Source organism: Aedes aegypti, chromosome 2, assembly GCF_002204515.2.
Source record: "Aedes aegypti strain LVP_AGWG chromosome 2, AaegL5.0 Primary Assembly, whole genome shotgun sequence".
Taxonomy (NCBI): Eukaryota; Metazoa; Arthropoda; class Insecta; order Diptera; family Culicidae; genus Aedes; species Aedes aegypti.
The window spans coordinates 375,521,902-375,542,598 of record NC_035108.1 but is presented as its reverse complement, the minus strand read 5'-3'; the positions used below and the strand labels follow the sequence as shown (position 1 = coordinate 375,542,598).

The 20,697-nt window shown below is 37.8% G+C and overlaps 1 protein-coding gene across 1 annotated transcript in view; it reads left to right on the top strand.

The window, feature by feature from the left end:
- Nucleotides 1-20,697, top strand: part of LOC5572454 — a 322,024-nt gene that overhangs the window by 171,377 nt on the left and 129,950 nt on the right. The window lies entirely within an intron of this gene.

Below are 20,697 nucleotides of genomic sequence, written 5' to 3'. Positions count from 1 at the left end.
TGACTTGTGTTTCTGATGCTGTGATTCAACTGGACTTGGCTGCTGTTGGACGTTTCCGTCCTGAAGGGACAGACATGAATACAATGCATCAATCCGGTGAGTTTGTTCCATTATTATTAAGCATGGAAGTTTAGAGTTAGTTTGATTATGTTATGTTATTTGCAATGCTTCGAAACTTATAGAATCGTTTTTTTTTTGTTTTCTGGGTGGAGTGTAGTGTTTGATAACGCATTTAAATATGTAAGTTGTCACGGAACTGATTTTTTGTTTTATTTTTCACGTTTTTTTCGCTGACAGTTTTGTTCCGTTTGCGCGTTCCAGTCGGTTTGTTTTTAGGCACGATAGAGCGCACAGTGCTTGCAAGATTTTAGTTCACGTGCATATTCAGAACGCGTATTTTTTGATATTTGTTGGTTTTTTTTTAGAATCGGATTTTCACACCTTTTATTCCTGCACTTATCAAGAGCAGATTTTGAATTTTAAGCGTTTTTTTCACTACCTGTTCGTTGATAGTGTTACATTTCTGAAAGCTCCTCTTATCAGTTTTGCACAAATCGCGTTATATCTGAGCGACTTTGTTGTATGAAATTTAATCTAGGTCATTGTATTTCCGTTAAAAAATGTAAAAATCTAAAATTTTGGTTGCCTTTTCAAGAGTATAGATATTTAACATAAGTAAGTCTAAAACGATTGTTTTGATTCATATTGAAACACCATAATTCGTGAAGTTACCTCGTGTGGAGAGAAAAACATGCGACTTTCCTAGAATTTTACCATTTTTGTCAAATTTTTTCTGGTTATTATAATAAAAACAAAAATGTGCATTATCTTAGAAACAATTTATTTGAACTCACCACATCGAAGGTGTTTGTTCAAAACTGATAAAAATTACAACAAAACAAAAAAGAAGGGTCTGTGCTGGTTAGATAAGAATTTATTTTCTTAAAGCAAAAAATACAAGGTAAAAGATTATTTTATCACACAAAACTTTAAATTGTCCAAAGGAAAAATATAAAAAAATATTTATTTGAAAAAATATTTTGATTCTCGTTATTAAAGTCGTGCTTATACTTTCTGGGACATCCTTTTTTTTTAATTCTTTTTGAGTGACAACTTTCAACAATTTTTCCAAAGCTTCTGCCAAAATCCTCCGTTTATTTTTCAGTACACTCATCTGAAAAGCCTGCCAAAAATTCTTTTCAGATTCGGAGTTTATCCAGTATGTTTTTCCAAAACTTTCTCCTGGGGTCCAGAATTCACTCTGAGACGTTCACAGGAACCCTTCTAGTAATACCGCAGAAAGTTTTTCCAAGATTTTCATCTGAAGCTTTTCCAGTCATAACTACAAAAAATGTCCTGGGATTCAGGCAAGCGTAATTACAAGATTCTCAAAAAAAATAACATTGCTTCTTTAAAGCGAGAATTCTTTAACCATTTTTCCTCAGGTTCGTCGATGAAGTTCCAAAAATTTCTTCAGATTTTTTTTTGCGGATGTCTTCCAACCATCTATAATTTTGTTGAATACTAATTCAAATAATTTTTCAGAGATTCTGCCATGAATAATTTCTATAAATTTCTCAATAGTTTCCCTAAAGAAGGTTCCAGGGATTCCGTCAAAAAAATTCCAGCATTTTCGTCAGAGGTTCCTGTAGGAATATCGTCATAAATAATTGCAAGGAATTAAAACACTTTCCTGGTTTTCCTAAATTTCCGTCAAGAATTTTTGAAATTTATTCCCAGGATTTTTGAAAAAAAAAATCTTCAAGGATTGTCCTAGAAATTCTTCCAAAATTCAATAATTAATCCATAGATTTTTAAGAAATTATTTTCATCACTCTGCAGGAATTCCACCAAGAACTTAAATCGATTTTTCCCTTCTCTTCGAGGATTTTTTTAAGTTCTCTCCAAATTTTGCTCCTGGTAATTTTTTCAAAATTTTTCTCAGATTCTTTTCAGAATCGATCCACGAGTTCTTCCTCAGCATTCAGATATATTTTCTTCTAAGCATTCCTCTAACAGTTGCTCCAGGGTTATTTACAGAACTTTCTGCTTAAAGAATTCATTTAGAGATTTCTCTGGAAACTTTTCCAGGTATACTCTTAGGTACACCTTAAAGATTTTTTTAGATTTAATGTCAACATTCAGAAATGAAAATCAGGGTTTTTTATGTTCCTTCGTGAGTTGATCTCAAAATTCCTTCCAAAATTCACATGCTCGAAAAGCTTTCTTCTTCGAGGATCCCTCCAGAGGATTCTTTGAGTTTTTTTTCCCATTAATCTAGTGAATCTGACAGGAATATCTCTATATACCATTATGCAATACTTTCAGAGATTTCTTTTATAATTACTCCAATGATTCCACCAGGGGCCTTCTTTTCCAATTTTTTTTATGAAATTCTTGTAGGATTTCTGGCAAGAACTTTTTCAGTTTCCTCGGAGACAAAGTTGTTCATGTTGAGATTACTATCCTGGTAATTATTTTTACTAACGCATAAATAGTTGTTTCGAAGTAAGTTCAACTAAATTCAACACCTCAAAGTTTGAGCCAAAATATTAAAATTTATAGGTGGCACTAGCGACTTGAAGGTGAATTTTCAAGTTATAAAACATGACCTGCTGAAAAATCTACAAAACTTTGTTATTTCATAACAAATTAGCCATTCTCTTCAAAATTAAATAAGTATAATTAGTGTGGATCATTAAAATTGTCTTAAACTAAAACTTATCCTAGTTAAGGGCAGTTTTCTCTTAAATTTTAATTTCAAAACTTCGTAAGCATTACATTTATACAAAAAATTGCGCAAATATGTTTCGAAAAAATGGTGTTATAAAATTTATGAAAAACTGTAGCTTAGACCTTTCTGAAGGTTAAACAAATAATAAAACAAGTTTTAGCTTAAGGCTAAGTATGTTGTTCCACTCAAGAAAAGTAAACATTTCTGCCCAAAAAATGGTCAAGAAATTTCCTACAGTGAGTTCCATTTCAATTGACATTTCTTCTCAACTGCGTACTGTGATCAAAGAAAAATGCTTTTCTTGTGCATTTCTTGCAAGAAATTTCCCACGCATCGAGATAGGTGATAACTTTTCTATTGAAGTGCATCCTTCGCTTAAATGTTAACGTTTAACATGCAAAAAATTTAAAAACTTGGCAATGTTCGTTAATGTTTTTGGGATGATTTCATCAAATTGCTAAGTCAAAACCATTCTTTTCATTTGATTTGTTGCATAAAGAAACAGCTAAATCAGCTTAAAAATACGAAAAAGATTAGGATTTGGCTAAGTATTCATGAAGTTATGGTCACACAAAGACGCATTTTTTTTTTGCAAAAAAGGAAAAATGTGGGGTTTTGATTTTAGACAAATTTGATGTTCTGCAAGCTTATTATAAATTTTGAAGGAAATGATACTGAGAGCTTCTAAATTGGTTATAAAATAACAATGTTATGAAGACTTAACTGCAGTTTACATTTTTAGTAACTTGATTCACCTTCAAGTCGATTGCACTAACTTTAGATCTCAATATGTTAAACACAAACTTTGAGGTTTTCCTTTCTATGTGATTCGGATTCAACAAAGAAAACGAATTTTTGGTTTTGAGAACCTTGGAAAAATAATCCGAACATTGATCTACACAGAGATCTTTATTCCAATTCTATTTTGATCTCATGAGCTGCTATTATATATTGAAAAATTTTTACTTTTTCGACTCATATTCCGAACACTTAAGGCCAACAGTGACTTCAATTGCATCTGGTATCCATGAACAGTGCAGTAGCGTGCGATTGGCCAGGTTGGCACTCGCCAAGGGCGCCAGGATCCAGGGGGCGCCAAAATGCGTGACGCACCTTGGAATTTACTCGGAGATACATATTTGATAAGGCGGCATCCACAAATTACGTAAAGCTCGAGCGTTACGACTCACACAACATGAATTCTAACCACTACACCATGCTCGTCCCCTGGAATATATTACATTGTATTCAAATGAATAATTTCGCGAAGAAATTTATCTGAGCTACTTTTGCTGACCTTGAACTAGGGAATCATTACAACTTTTAATGTATAAAATAGACTAAAAGACATTAAAATTGAATTCCAATTGACTGCCAATCCAAATCGAAATATTTCAATCAAATCGCCATACAAAAACCTCTTCTTCTTCTTGGCATTAACGTCCCCACTGGGACAGAGCCTGCGTCTCAGGTTAGTGTTCTTATGAGCACTTCCACAGTTATTAACTGAGAGCTTTCTATGCCAAAGTTGCTATTTTCGCATTCGTATATCGTGTGGCAGGTACGATGATACTCTATGCCCAGGGAAGTCAAGGAAATTTCCATTACGAAAAGATCCTGGACCGACCGGGAATTGAACCCAGACAGCTTCAGCATGGCTTTGCTTTGTAGCCGCGGACTCTAACCACTCGAAGGAAGGCCCCACAAAAACCTAGTGTTTGGAATTTGAGACAAAACGGTACCCTTGTAGCTCTTGAACTTATATATACGGAATGTATTGGAAGACCTAATACTTTTGTGCTATCCTAAAATGTATTTCTTTTAGCTTTTCTTAGCATGCATTTAACATTAAATCTTCGATGGGCTTTTAAATTTGAAGCTCTATATTCCAGGAAGTCCTTCGATGACGCAGAATGTCCGCGTAGGCCTTAATATAGTCATCCATGACACTTTTGGATGGCTCCGAACACCTATAAAACGTAACACCTCACGTAACCCGTTTTTATAAAACCTTTTTGAGTATGTGCAAAAGGCATAGACTTTCAAAGAATCATTGTATGCTCGTACATCTGGAGACCATATACAATGGAGTTCTGGAGTTTCCATAACGCGGATAGATCACCTTTTCGTGATGCGATACGAGGTAAGATCTACCGATCTGAAGTTCAGATTCTGAACCTTAATTCTGGACAAACATTTGAAAAGGGCCCAAGAGGTCTTGAGCCTTTTTTTAGAAACGTTGCTGTTGAGCCCTTCTTAGCCCGCCCACGCAAACTAACACCACTATCAGAAAGATTGGCGTTAGCTCTTCCTGATAGTGGTATTGGTGAGCGTGATCGAGTTGAATTGGGCTCAACAGCGTCTTGCAAATCAAAGTCATTGTTACTCGCAACAGTTTCTTAAATTGCATATACGGGTTACTTTTGATTCCGGGGGCTACTTTGGACATTCGTGTTTTTGATTTATTTGCAGCATAAATATTAATCTGAGCTATTTTGTGTCTTCAGCACTTTTATTGACCAAAACATGCTCTACAACCAGACATGAACATTGTTCGGAACAACATCAACAATAACAGGATAAACAGGAAAATATATTTAAAAATTCCGAACACATATTCACAAGGCACAAAACATTTGCTATGTAAACATTGTTCGAATTTTTCACATATCGTGGAAAGTTGTTGGGAGCGTCACAAAACTATCGAATCATCATGTTTCATAACAATTTGTGATAATTTTATGTTAAAATCAAAAATAATTGATCAAAGGTCTTAATTTTACGACTTTTATTTTATGTTAAAGCGTTGGTTTCTATATTTTACAACAACAAAAAAATTAACCAAGGATTCAGGAGTCATCAAATATATATGTTTTATTACGTATTAGTAGTAAACTCAAACCATATTCCTTGAAAAATTCTTTCTCGGTCATTTTTACATGAATCCGTAGTACAAAACAATTTCATTCTTCATCTGCTATGAATAGACTACCATTAAGCCATATCAAAACTATTGAGAACCAAAATAATTACAAATGTAAAATTTGAATTGCTTACGATCTTGCGAAACATTATTCTTGTACTTCATGCATTATGTCACGCTAAATTTCGACTTTTTCGACCCACGTTGTCACGTTTTTTGTATGAGTCCTTCGAAAATGTTGTAAGGCTTGTCACGCTTGGCTTGACCCCCTCCTCCCTTGGAGCGTGACGTAATTTATACATGACCCCTTACACTTTAAATAAAAATTACTTTTAGTTACAGGAATTGATGAGATCCTTCTACATATCATTAATATAACATTAAGAATTTTAACAGATGTTAATCATTATTAATCAGACCTTATTAATCGTCGCAGTACTTGGTAGTTGCATCATTCGATAGTGTCAACTTAAACAATCAAGCAGTCGTAGCAGACAGTTTTATTTAAAAGAAAGTAAAACTTAAATTTCATACTAGAAATTAAACACTACAAAACCATATTTTGCTGAAAAGTGTTATATAGGTATGTGTATTTTTTCGCGCTTTACAATTTTATTAATTATGTTTATCAACGAAAAACGTTCAACAACGTCAAAATAGACGTTAATCTATAGAATCAGTTCAAAATTTATGCGAAAATAATCATTTTATTATCAAATCGTATTGCTTTCTAAATGTGTCCAAAGTAGCCCCATTTTTGTCTTGAAGGACACATATTTTTCGCTATTCAAGCATTTTTTTTATTTCTTGATGAAGTTGCTTCATATTTTACGCATTTGTTACGTACATATACAACTAAGATATATGCAAGAATTATCGAAATCCATCCATAATTCTTAGAGCTACAAATCCTCAAAGTTGAAGAATGTGGAAATAATGTCAAACGAAGCCCCGTTTGACGGTATTTTGCCTGATAGATGGTTAAAGGCTCAGAATATATCAGTTCAGTGCCTTCACTTGAAGCCAAGACTAGTGTTGACACGCACTAAAATCTCAATCAAATCGCTCTCCCACGAAAGAAAACTCTGTTTCGTAAATCTCATGCTTGAGTTTTTCGTGCAAAATCACTTACTCACATTCAATTATTCCGTTAAAAAACGATTCAATCATAAAGCCCGTCAAAAACTCGTGAAAACCGAATGTTGTTGATTACGTTCGAAAGCGTTACTATAATTCTACCTGTCTAGCAAGAAATCATTGCGTTGGGTGAGTAAACTGTGTAAATACGAGACTATGAGTCAAATAGATAAGCCAACTATAAGCCATGATTTTTTGAATGCTCAGTTGAGTGATGAGAAATCGTTTCCCACAGGACTTACCAGGACAAACAAAGCTGGCAATTCATGGATTCCCGTGAATACTGATAGCTTGACTAATTTTCTAGCTTGATTCGGGTTTGCTACAAGTACAAAGCCCCCTTTTTGTAGTTCTCTGGCACATATGCGAAACAAGGATGGGAGAGTTCCATAGAATGGTCAAATATGATAAATAATGGTCGCAGTGGCTAATCCGTGCAGAAGAAGGAAGGAGTTCTGAAGGTAAAAAAATATATGAAACATATGTAATATCTTAGACTACTTTACCTGATCAATCAAATAATAGGGGTATTCACTAAAACTTGCGTAAAATGAAATCCTGCGTAACTTTAGAAATGAAACATTTCAAATGAAACATTTCTCTTCTGCTTCTATGCAATGTCAAATAAAAAAAATACAATCTAGTTATCCATCGTAAACGTCAAACAGTCATCCAAGATTTGTTGTTTGGACTCAAATTTTTTCTTTTTTTTTATCGCCGGAATATAAACTGATGTTTATGCATTCATTATTCGTACAAAATACCTGAATTCAACCTAAGAAACAGCAATAAATGAGAGCCAGTGCACTGTCTGTGGTCATTCAGGATATTTTTGCTTGTATCGTGTTAACGGAGATATTCATAATCTTCATATGTGCGTAATTTGGGAGACCAATGGCATGGCAATACGTGGAGTTGATATTTAATTGAGATCACTAATGGGAGCTACAAGACAAAGCCAAATAGGTACAATTACTATCTCATATGCTACAAGGAGCCATGTATCCCGTGTACCCGGTTCAACTACAAACAAAAACTACTAGACACGAGACCAACGCAGACATAGAACAGCCAACATGTGATTTTATTTGCAAGTGTACACTTAAATCTGTCCAGCATCTTCTATTTCGATCTCCATGCTTTACAATTTCCTGCAGTAGAATGGAGTTTCAGCCTTTTCCGTAACAATTTTCTTAACATAACATTTGTATTTGTTTGGAATTCTCATATTGACACACTGACCTTACCAAAGCATTCTACGATTGATTTTCAATTTACTGAAAGGCTTCTTTGAGTATTTACGCAGTTTCATGAAACATTTTATGTAACCAATTTAACATAACTTACGCCGTGATTTACGCTCTTAAGTGAATACCCTAAATAAAATAAAGCAAAATATCAACACAAATTACAATAAATTTAAAAAATATCGTTTCAATACATTCTTTTTAATATAAACCTGTCGGGAAAAAGTAACGTAAGTTGAAAAGTGTTTTTCTCCAAGAGAAGTTCGAAACCAAAAATCTTCATAAGCCAGAACCAACTGGTTCTAAACACTTCAAACACTCGACTCACCTTTAGTGTCACAAGGTCAGCAACCTTTCTCGCTATAAAGCTTACCTTCTACCAATTCTAGTGGATGACCAACATGCGTGTTAACTCAACTTGCCCATCTCTCAACCCTTCGCATCAGTTCTGTAATCGGCTTTGATAGTAATTTTGTGTAATTATTATTTTCCTCACCTTTCACAAAGCGATTTGATGGTAGCTGACAGCTTTTGATGCTCCTCCTCTATTCATTGAGCTACGGTGCCGCCACCGGGCGGAGGGTTTCCTTTTTCGTCGACACATATTTGAGAAAACAATCTGAACTTCGGGCATGATAGTCGTCCGATGGCCAACATCATCGTCACATGAGAATTAAGAAGCATTATGGAAGGGAATAAACGCTTGAGGCATGACTTCTTTCGGTGTCCATCGCGCGACGAAATGAATGGATTGAAAGATAACCTAGACGTACGTACGTGTGTTATTTCTGTTGGCAAAACGTTTACAATTACTGTACAGTTAAAGTTGCTACTGCATCTTCCAGTGAGTTACTCGGCCTCTGTGATGGATGGTTACATACGAATCAATGAGAATGTAAGGGGCACCCCAGTGACAGCAGATGGACACTCTGAATGTTCCAATCTTACCGAAGCGTTTGGCGTTGAAGGGTGGTCATCAAATGGTTCAGCAGCTACAGTTAATGTGCTCGTAACAACATATAATGGAGTCAGCTTTTTATGGAAACATAAATTTTCTATTCACACTACAACGTTTTGGCTTCACGTTTTAGGGCAGGCTATGATTAAACTATGTTTGGATGGGCCGGTGCAGAGTCGGCACGCGTTGTTGCACAATCTGGCGATTCACCTTTCAACTTTGGAGGTAACGTTTGCAAAGAATTGCTTCGTCCGAGTGATTGATGGAACAAGCTACTGCATGGGCGTCGTCAGGATTCCCATCAGGGAGTAGACCCCAAGTAACCAGTAAGTACGATAATGCGGCACGGTAACAGCATTATATGCGCATATAGAGTAATCATTTGATGCATGTCAATTTTATATACGCATATAATGCTATTATAATGCCATAAAAGGCGAAATAGCGTGCCATTATAGTGCCAAGATATAACCGTGCTTCTCTGCACCACTAATACTGATATAAGACCACGTGAGAAACGTCAGTTGTTTTCGCCAGGTTTTTAGGGCGAATATTTTGTGCTTTCGCGTACCCAGCCAGAGAGCTTTCGCGTATGCGGCCAAGCAACTGGTACACGAGGTAAATAAATGAATGAATGAAAACGGAAACCTCTAATAGTATGCAAAAAATGTAATGAAATGATACAGGTAGTAGTACTTCTCCGTATCAGACATATTCGTTTTGGTAGTTTTCATCCATTTGAGGACTTGCAATTGCCACATTTTGATCCTCGTTTTATGATGATGAAATTCCTCATTTTGCGTCTCGTACCTGCGACACCCGTATTGTTGAGTTGTTGTCCTGCTCCTTTGCTCCTACGGCCACATAAGATAAATAGTATTGGAAAGAAAAGTGACAAATTTAAACCATCACTTTTCCCCGTCATAAAACCTGCAATTGTAGTAGTGAGAAGATTTATGTTTGACTCCCTCTTACCACAATATGCAAACACAAAGCACGTGGTATATCTGTCAAAACACTGGATGGAATTTAAACATGTCCTGTATTCGAATATAAAGCCAATATAGTGCTTATTTAATGCCTGTATGCATCAGGCTTAGAAGCATTAATGATGCTGTAATAGGGTTTCTATGCAGTGGAAGTGCTGTTATAAGGTGTGTAAGCATTTGTGGTGCTATTATAATGCTTGTACGCATCTATGATGCTGATTAAGGGCTTATAATAGTGCTTATGGTTACTTGGGACCTGCGCGCCACCGCTGATTCATTTTACGTCACGCCATACGCCGATCAACGTTACGTTGCCGATTTTGTTATTCCACGCAGTTAAATATTTCAGTTCGAAAAATTTAATAATATTTAAAAAATGCCGTACGATATTTTAAGACATTGATTGAGGAATTCTTACTTTTCATGCGTATGCGAATTCTTCCAGAAAGTCTCCAGCGATTGTATTCTTCAGGAATTGTACTAGAGATTAGACATGGGCGGCTCACTCACGAATCGTTCAAAAGAGTTGACTCTCATAAATTAGTGAACGAATTACGATTCTTTTCAAAAGAGTCACGATTCACTAGCACTGCAATTTTCGGAAGTTTTCCGATTAATATTGATATTTTATTATGATGATGATATCTTATCCGATATATCCGATGATATTTTATTACTTTTGTGAGTTAGTCACCTACGATTCGCTTTCAAAATTAGACCAGTAGAGATTGCATCGAGAATCATAAATTGATCTAAGAATACCTTTTTTAGTTTTTTGAGGAATTTTCCACAATAAATGTATTCAAAAATGTTTCAAGGATTTTTCTCATAGATTGAGTTAAAGTATTTGTCTAGAAATTTCTGCATAAATTACACTAGGGATTCTTCCAAGAATTCTTTATTCCTCCAGAAGTTCTTCCAGGAATTCAAAGGTATTGAAAGATGCCACTGTGAACTCTAAGGAAAACTTAATATTTCTTTCCGAGATTGATGTTTTTTTATTCGAATCTTCCAGACAGCTTCTACATTGATTCTAACAAGTACTTCTTCAGGGACTCCTACAAAAAATGTTCAAGTTTTCTTCCATAGATATCATTTGGAATTCTCCTCGACTCCCACCATGTATTCATCCTTTTCTCCGTTCAATCATTCAAAGATTGTTGCAGAGTTTTTAATCGAATAATTTCTTTGTAATTAGTCTTAGAGATATTTCTTGGAAGCAAAACGCCTTTTTTTTTAAAGAAACTATTTGTTTTTTCCTTTGGAAGAATTTTACTATAATTTGTTGTAGCAGTTCTTTCTCGAACTCCTTAAGAACTATTTCTAGAATCTGCTGTTTTTTTTTCAAATATTCTTTTATCTACATATCGTTTGTGTTGGCGTAAAGAACTATTTTGGCATCTTCATGATCCACTTTGGGTAAAGGGTTTTTTGAACGAGTTAATTGAATGGCAATGTTCAAAGCCAAATAAGAGCTCAATAGGTTTGAAAATACAGTTCTGACCCTATTTTGTCAGCCTTTTTTTTACGGAGAACTTTAATTTATTTTTATTGAACTGAAACATTTTTGTAAAATGGCCTGACAAAATCGTGTAATTTATGTACCCTCTGCCAAAGTCAATCAGAAGTGCTAAGAATAGGAACCTTATCTTCTCTGTGAAATTGCCCAAAGATGATCACAGTTCATTGTGAAGGGTTCATAAATTACTACTCATTGATTTTTTTTTTTAGAAACTTCTGATAGATTTTCTAAAGATATACCTCTTTAAATTTTATCAGTAATCCTTAAGTCTTTTTCTTGAGGTATCCTGCCTCACCATTCTTTGTCGAGCTACCGTGCGAGACAGTCGACAGTTCTCGTTGTTCCCGGTTCTCTCTCGGTTTTTTCCCAATCGTGGTTTTTTTTCGAGGTGCAAAGTTATTTTCTGTGCAGTGAGAAGCCTAAGTTCAGATTGGAAGCGGTATTCTTTTGGCCAATCAAGTTTTGGTGCTGAATCAGCCACGCGAGACGACGTGGTTTTTGTCATCCGTGCATCATTTACTGCGGCTCACCACGCCACGTGTTTGACCTAGTGAGTGATCGTGCATCGTAATCGACGCCTGTAGTGGTTTGTTCGATACCAGCAGCGCGTACCGCGTGGACGGCGGCTGTTCCCCGCGCCGTGCGCTCGTATCGTTGGTCGACGTCAGTGGTTGTTTGTTGGCAGAGAGAAAGGCAGAGAGCAACAACAATACATTCAACATAGTAGCGCTCATCGCATCGACGACGCCTGCGTAGAGAGTAAAAAGATAAGTAACCTTCGTTGTTCCCCCCTCCTCCGTCTCAATTGATTAGATTTTTTGCAGTTTTTTTTCTTCTCCCTTTCCCTTGTGTGTGCTTGTTTTTTTTTTTCTCTTTTACAATTTGGTTCAATTATCATTCCTGCGATTAGTGTTAGTTAAATTTATTTGTGTACCCTTTGCGGTGTTGAGCTACCGCAATGGGCGAAAGTAACGATGGCGGGGGTACATCGTATCCCCTCACAGAGTCGTTGCTGTTGGATCCGAATGTGTTGAGCCAACAGAACACAAACTATGCGCCTAATACTTGTGTGCCTCCTCAATCTGGTGCATCTCAAATGGACACCAGTAATGTACCATCTCTCACGTGCCCCCGCCTCAAGGCCTACCCGCCCGACTCTAGCGGGCCGTATGTTGTTTTTTTCCGACCCAAAGGCAAACGGTTGAATACTAGTCAGATCAGTAAGGATCTGACTAAGCGGTTTTCTACCGCTGTCTCCATTGACACAGTAGGTACCGGTAAGCTTCGCGTCACCGTCAGTGACCGTAAACAGGCCAATGAGATTGTGGCCTATGAGCTCTTTACACGAGAGTACCATGTTTATCTGCCAAGCCATCGGGTCGAGATCGCGGGAGTTGTCACCGAAGGAAGTATGACCTGCGAAGAGTTGATGCAGGGTTGTGGTCGTTTCAAAAACCCTTCTCTTCCGGCAGTCCCAATACTGGAGTGCAAGCAATTACACTCGGTGTCTCTGGTGGGAGAGAAGAAGGTGTATTCTAATTCAGACTCCTTCTGTGTGACCTTCTCCGGATCTGCTTTGCCGGATTTCGTCGTAATCGGCAAACTTCGACTACCTGTTCGGTTGTACGTACCGAAGGTAATGAATTGCACCAATTGTAAGCAGCTGGGCCACACTGCCCAGTATTGCTGCAATAAACCCCGCTGTGCTTCTTGCGGGGAGAGACATGTGGATGGTGCCTGCAGTGCGCCTCCAAAATGCGTTTATTGCAATGAAGGGCCTCCACATGCTCTCGAAAACTGCCCGACGTACGTACGCCGGCAGCAACATCAGCGACGGTCTTTAGTGCAGCGCTCTCGGCGAAGCTTCGCTGAGATACTAAAAAAGGCTGCTCCGTCTGCTGATTCTCGGAACATCTACTCTTCTCTGCCTCTTGATGATCAGGGCTCTGACTCTGAGGTTGGTGAAGGGGTTCCCTTCGTTTTCAAGGGTACAACGAGGAAGCGTGTGAGGCTCCAGAGACCCACAAAAAAGCCTCGTAATCTGTCTAGCAGTGACCACCCACCAACCATGAAAAATTCTAAGCCTGCCGAGAAAGTCTCCAAGTATTCACCTCCTGGATACAAACTCCAAGAGGAAAGAGACTTTCCGTCGCTACCGGGCACATCAAAAATCCCAGATGTCCCAACTTTTCAGACTTCTCAGCCAGAAAGCCCACATATGGAGCATCAGGAGCAATCTCAGGGTGCTGCAATGTTCACGCTCTCTGGCATCGTGGATATCATCCTCAATTTCTTCAATGCTTCCGACCTAGTGAAGAACATTGTTAACGGTCTTCTTCCTTGTGTGACTCCTCTTTTGAAGCAACTTGCTTCAACAATGCCCCTCCTTGCAACGATCATATCTTTTGATGGATAATTTATCCACCGAGGTCGAAGATGTGATTTCTGTTCTACACTGGAACTGTCGTAGTATTATGCCTAAATTAGATAGTTTTAAATTTTTAGTTAGTAATTTGCAGTGCGATGTTTTTGCGTTGTCAGAAACATGGCTAACACCTGATGCGTCCCTTCCTTTCCATGATTTTAATATTATTCGCCTGGATCGTCCCGACTCGTATGGAGGGGTGCTTTTAGGGATCAAAAAGCATCACTCGTTCTACCGAGTCGATCTGCCACCGATGACAGGCATTGAAGTCGTTGCATGTCAGGTGACTATCCGAGGCAAAAGCCTCAGTGTCGCCTCCATATATCTTCCGCCGAGAACTGCGATCTCTCGCAGAGATCTTTCTCACATCTGCTCAGTTATGCCTGAGCCACGGTTGCTCATGGGGGACTTCAACTCCCACGGAACAGGCTGGGGGGAACTGTATGACGACCACCGATCAACGTTGATATATGACCTTTGTGACGACTTCAATATGACAATTCTAAACACTGGGGAAGTTACGCGAGTTGCACCTCCAGCGCAAGATGGAAGTTCAAGGGATAGCCGTTTAGACCTCTCCATATGTTCGAGCTCACTATCACTGGATTGTTCATGGAGGGTAATCCAGGATCCCCATGGTAGTGATCACTTGCCGATCGTAGTGTCAATTACTAATGGAACACATCAGCCTTCATCCATTGATCTTGCATACGACCTCACGAAACACATTGACTGGGGAAAGTACGCTGAAACGATCATTGATGGAGAACAAGCGGTACAAGTTCTTCCTCCGTTGGAAGAGTATCGATTTTTATCCGAGTTGATTCTCAACAGCGCGCTTCAAGCACAACGTCGTCCTGTGCCAGGTCCGTCGATTCGTAAAAAACCTCCCAATCCGTGGTGGGATGACGAATGTACGGAACTCTATCGCGAGAAATCCGCCGCGTTTAAAATTTTCCGGAAACGTGGTACAATTCACAACTATGAGCACTATTCTTCCCTTGAACGTAAGTTTAAAAACTTGGTCAAAGCGAAGAAAAGTGGTTATTGGCGCCATTTCGTGGAAGGATTATCACGCGAGACCTCGTTAAGAACGCTTTGGACCGTCGGAAAAAGAATGCGTAACGCGTCGTCGATTAATGAAGATCGAGAGAGCAGTCCGCGGTGGATTATCGATTTCGCCAAGAAAGTTTGTCCGGATTCAGTTCCAGTAGATCGCGTTCGTCGAGCCCCTCCAGATGATAGGGATGTCATGGATAGACCGTTTTCGATGGTTGAATTCTCACTTGCCCTCCTTTCATGTAATAATTCCGCTCCAGGAATGGATCGAATAAAGTTCAATTTGCTTAAGAACCTCCCTGACGTCGCTAAGAGGCGCTTATTGAACTTGTTTAATCAGTTTCTGGAGAGTAACATTGTTCCGGATGATTGGAGGCAGGTGAGGGTGATAGCTATCCAAAAACCTGGGAAACCAGCGTCGGATCATAATTCGTACCGTCCAATCGCAATGTTGTCATGTCTTCGCAAGTTGTTAGAGAAGATGATTCTCTTTCGACTGGATAAATGGGTTGAATCGAGTGGCTTGCTGTCAGATACGCAGTTTGGTTTTCGCAGAGGCAAAGGAACGAACGACTGTCTTGCGCTACTTTCTTCAGAAATTCAGCTTGCCTTTGCTCAAAAAGAGCAGATGGGTTCAGTATTTTTGGATATTAAGGGTGCTTTTGACTCAGTTTGTGTTGATGTCCTTTCAGACAAACTCCACGCAAGTGGCCTTTCATCAATTTTGAATAATTTTTTGTACAATTTGTTGTCAGAGAAGCATATGAGTTTTGCTCATGGCGACTTGACAGTTTCACGAATAAGCTACATGGGTCTCCCCCAGGGCTCATGTCTGAGTCCCCTGCTTTATAATTTTTACGTGAGGGACATCGATGGTTGTCTCATGGAAAATTGTTCGTTAAGACAGCTTGCAGACGACTGTGTTGTTTCTGTCACAGGACCAACCGCAGCCGAGCTGCAAGGACCTTTACAGGATACTCTGGACAATTTGTCTACTTGGGCCTTAAAGCTGGGTATCGAATTCTCTCCGGAGAAAACTGAGATGGTTGTCTTTTCTAAAAAACACAAACCTGCTAAGTTTCCACTTACACTCATGGGTAAGACAATCTCTCATAGCATGTCTTCTAAATATCTCGGGGTCTGGTTCGACTCCAAATGCACCTGGGGGAAGCACATTGTGTATCTGACACAGAAATGCCAAAAAAGAATCAACTTCATGCGAACTATAACCGGAACATGGTGGGGAGCCCATCCGGAAGATCTGATCAAGCTGTACCAAACAACCATCTTGTCGGTCTTAGAGTACGGTAGCTTTTGTTTTCAATCCGCGGCGAAAACACATATGCTGAAGATACAGCGGATTCAGTACCGCTGTCTTCGCATCGCGCTAGGCTGCATGAACTCGACTCACACAATGAGTTTAGAGGTACTTGCAGGAGTACAGCCCCTGACAGATCGTTTCGCGGAGTTAACACTCAGGTTCCTCATCCGTTGTGAGGTTCTCAATCCATTGGTTATTGAAAACTACGAAAAGCTGCTTGAACATAACCCTCAAACTCGTTTCATGAGTGTGTACTACTGGTACATGACGCTGGAGGTCAGCCCATCTTCGGTTAATACCACTCGAGGTGACTTCCCTGACTTCGACCGTTCCTCTGTAGTTTTCGATCTGTCCATGAAGCAAGAGATCCATGGAATACCAGATCATTTACGTTCAAAGTTTATCCCTCCCATGTTTGCAAGTAAATTCGGGCATGTCAGCGAGGACCGACAGTTCTTCACTGATGGATCAAAAATGGACGATATCACTGGTTTCGGTGTTTACAACATTTCCCATAGCGCCTCCTTCATGCTTCAAAAGCCATGTTCTGTATATGTTGCTGAACTAGCAGCTATACATTACACCTTAGAGTACATCAGTTCTCTTCCACCCGAGCATTTCTTCATTTTTACCGACAGTCTAAGTTCTCTGGAGGCTGTCCGGTCAATGAAACCGGTAAAGCACTCAGCGTACTTCCTGAATGGAATACGCCAAGCATTGAGTGCTTTGTCAAATCGCTCATACACTATTACCCTGGCTTGGGTCCCTTCTCATTGCTCCATTCCGGGCAATGAGAAAGCGGACTCTCTGGCTAAGGTGGGCGCAATAGAAGGTGATGTTTACGAGCGTCAAATCACCTTCGATGAATTTTTTGCATTGGCCCGTCAGGAGACCTTGATCAGCTGGCAACAGAAATGGAGAAACGGAGAAATGGGTAGATGGCTGCACTCCATATTTCCACAGGTGTCGAAAAATCCATGGTTTAAGGGATTGGACATGAGTCGTGATTTCATTCGTGTTATGTGTCGGCTTATGTCCAATCACTATTCGTTAAACGCGCATACCTACCGTATTGGGCTCTCGGAAAGCAATCTCTGTGTTTGCGGCGAGGCTTACCAAGATATTGAACATGTCGTATGGAGATGCGATGAGCACCGTGGCATCAGATCTGAACTGACTGAAACACTCCGGGTCCGAGGAAAACAACAGAAACCTGTTAGGGAAGTGTTGGCGAGCCTTGATTTAGAATACATGAATGCGATCTATATGTTTTTGAAACGTATTGATGTCAGAGTTTGATTGTCGTTCGTCCCCTGTCTATCGTTTTCCCGTTCAAATTGTCCTCGTCTTGTCGCTGTCTCCCCCAATTAATACGTTTTTTAGTTTCGTTACAGTTCTGGACAACCTGTCCCATCAAACCTTATCAAGCTAGTAGTCTAAGTAGTTTAAGTATCACTATAAAAGTACAACAGAAACCCTAAGAAATCCTTTCCTTTCCTATTGTTCAAATGTAATCCCTAACCTCGAATCAACCGCGAGTACTTCGGTTACCCAAACTAACATAGTTTTAAAGTAATTACAAAATATAATATGTAAAAAAAATAGATGTAAAAGATTAAATGATTTCGGCTCTGTTATGCCCTATGGCGCCCGAGCCTACCAAATAAACGAGATAAGTAAAAAAAAAAAAAAGGTATCCTGCCTAACATTCTTTCTGATCTTTTCAATAGATTTGTTTAAGAGTCACTTCAGGAATTCCTCCATTAATTACTCTATGCGTTTTTCTTAGAATATTTCAACATATTTCATTAGTTTTCTGAGGATTTCTTCAGGGATTCTTCAGATGCTTTCTCAATAAGTTATTTCTAGGAAGTCTTTGGGTGATTCCTCCAGATATTCGTGCTAAAGTTTTTAATAGTTTTCTTGAACCACTTCAAAGGTTCCATTCGGATGTTTTCCAACATTCGTACAAGAATTCGTTCAAGGCTTCCTGCAAAAAAAATCTCTAAACATTTTACCCTAAGGATTCTTTCCAGTAAATCTAAGTAAATTTAAGAGTCACTTCAGGAATTCCTCCATTAATTACTCTATGCGTTTTTCTTAGAATATTTCAACATATTTCATTAGTTTTCTGGGGATTTCTTCAGGGATTCTTCAGATGCTTTCTCAATAAGTTATTTCTAGGAAGTCTTTGGGTGATTCCTCCAGATATTCGTGCTAAAGTTTTTAATAGTTTTCTTGAACCACTTCAAAGGTTCCATTCGGATGTTTTCCAACATTCGTACAAGAATTCGTTCAAGGCTTCCTGCAAAAAAAATCTCTAAACATTTTACCCTAAGGATTCTTTCCAGTAAATCAAGGGTACTTGAGAAGATTTCTTCATATATTCTAGCGAGGATTTCTTCTGGTTCTTCCATGTGTCTTCTATCTTTTTTATCCAGATATTATAGGATCCTGAGAAATTTATCCCAGAATTCCTCCAAGGAATAATGCAAGAATTCCTCAAACTAACTTTCATTCTCCGGCAGATAATCCTTTAAAATAAACTTCTCCCAGAAACTTTTTCTCGATGTCCTTTTTACTTTTTACTAAAAAATATGTTTCTTCTCAAGTTTCTTCCATGAAAATCCCTCTTCAGGGATTATTACAGGATAACAATTTAAAGCCAACAGTCAGCCTACAGATATAGATCACATATATGGATCAAGTTGTTATTTTGAATATTAGACTAGATACACATATACTCATCATTTTTTTAAATGACGTTATAGTAATTTACGGAACAAGTTTCAGAATGATGATTTTTACAGCACGAGTCGTTAATTTATCCTGCGAGACTTGCCGAGTCAACACATAGAGAAAGATATCCTTGTTGCTCAAAGCTGTGATGAGGCAGTAAGAATGAATTGAAGAACAAGCGATTATAAAAAAATGCCAAAAAATATGCTATCCCTAAAAAAATTTGTAAAAAGAACACAAAAAAAAATCATAATTTACACAAAATAATTTTTTTTATTCAACTTTGTTCATAAACGCTTTTTAAGTTTAAGAGTTTTAAGCTTTAATAATGTATCATAGCATGTACGTGGATACTTACCAGTGTAGGTAGTATTTTTTTTTATTGTAAATAATTATAGGTAATATTGAAAATATCCTTACATACTAAAATCATGGTCCCTGATGACAAATATGAAAGCCAATTTTGACAACGGAAAAAAATCTATGAAAGAATTATATGAAAACTTTGTAGAACGTTAAATTTGTCTAAAATCGAAACTAGTCTAAGTTTCAAGTAGTTTTCTCCAACTACCCCAAAACATGATATATTAATGAAAAAAAAAAACAATTTCTTCGGATTATTTAATTTATTTTGCTAAAACTTACATTTCACCTAGTGACCCTACCCTACAATTTGAGTTTATAAAGCATCTTGGTAGGGTAATTTGCCCATTATTGCGGTATTCCCTATTATTGCGGTATAAGAATTAAACGCTCATTGACAATCGAAAACTCTATTTACCATGGATATTATTTGTGATGATGAAAGTTTATAATATTCCCAAGCCGTACTAGATAAATTCTTTGAAAATTAAACGATTTTGATCGTTGGAAGATCAGTTTTAAATGATGCATCAAGAAAAGCCTATATTTTTAACCAGTCCTTCTATCTACGGACGGGTTTTCATCAGCGTGATTTTTTAAGTTTAGAACCAAACCAATTATATGCTGCGGGTATATCAGTTCAATATATATGTAGTTACATGATAGATATTCAATTTTGAATAAAAGTTCTATTTTTTGAGAAAAAGCATATACCGCAATAATAGGACAATGAGAATAGCTTCCTGCCTATTATTGCGGTATCTGTAAATCACATTCAAAAATTCGATATTTCAATAGTCATTTTGAATGTAATTGCTGGAAACATTAATTATATTATAAGGATACTATTTTGTGACATAATTTTGTGTCATTCATACATTTATTTAGTTCAACAAAAGATTTATGTTTATCTTTACCCTGTAGTTGCTCTTATTTACAAATATATTGCAAATAAACGCAATGTTTTACCGAAAAATCACATAAACTGATTGAAAATCGGAACACATGCCAAAAATGCGTTGAAAAACCAAGATACAAGATGATCGCAAGGAACCAATCTTTCAAAATTGCATTGGATTTGTGAAAACTAGTGAAAATATGTTTGAAAGCATCAAAGTTGTGGCTATACTTAAGTCAAAAAAATAATCTCTTATATTGCGACTAGTGGTCTCAGATGGAAGAACCTTGTCTAATGTAAATAACATTGTCCAGCAACGATGAAAAACGAGACGAAACCGGCAGAAAATCATTCGATTCTGTTGATTTGTTTTCGAATCGTG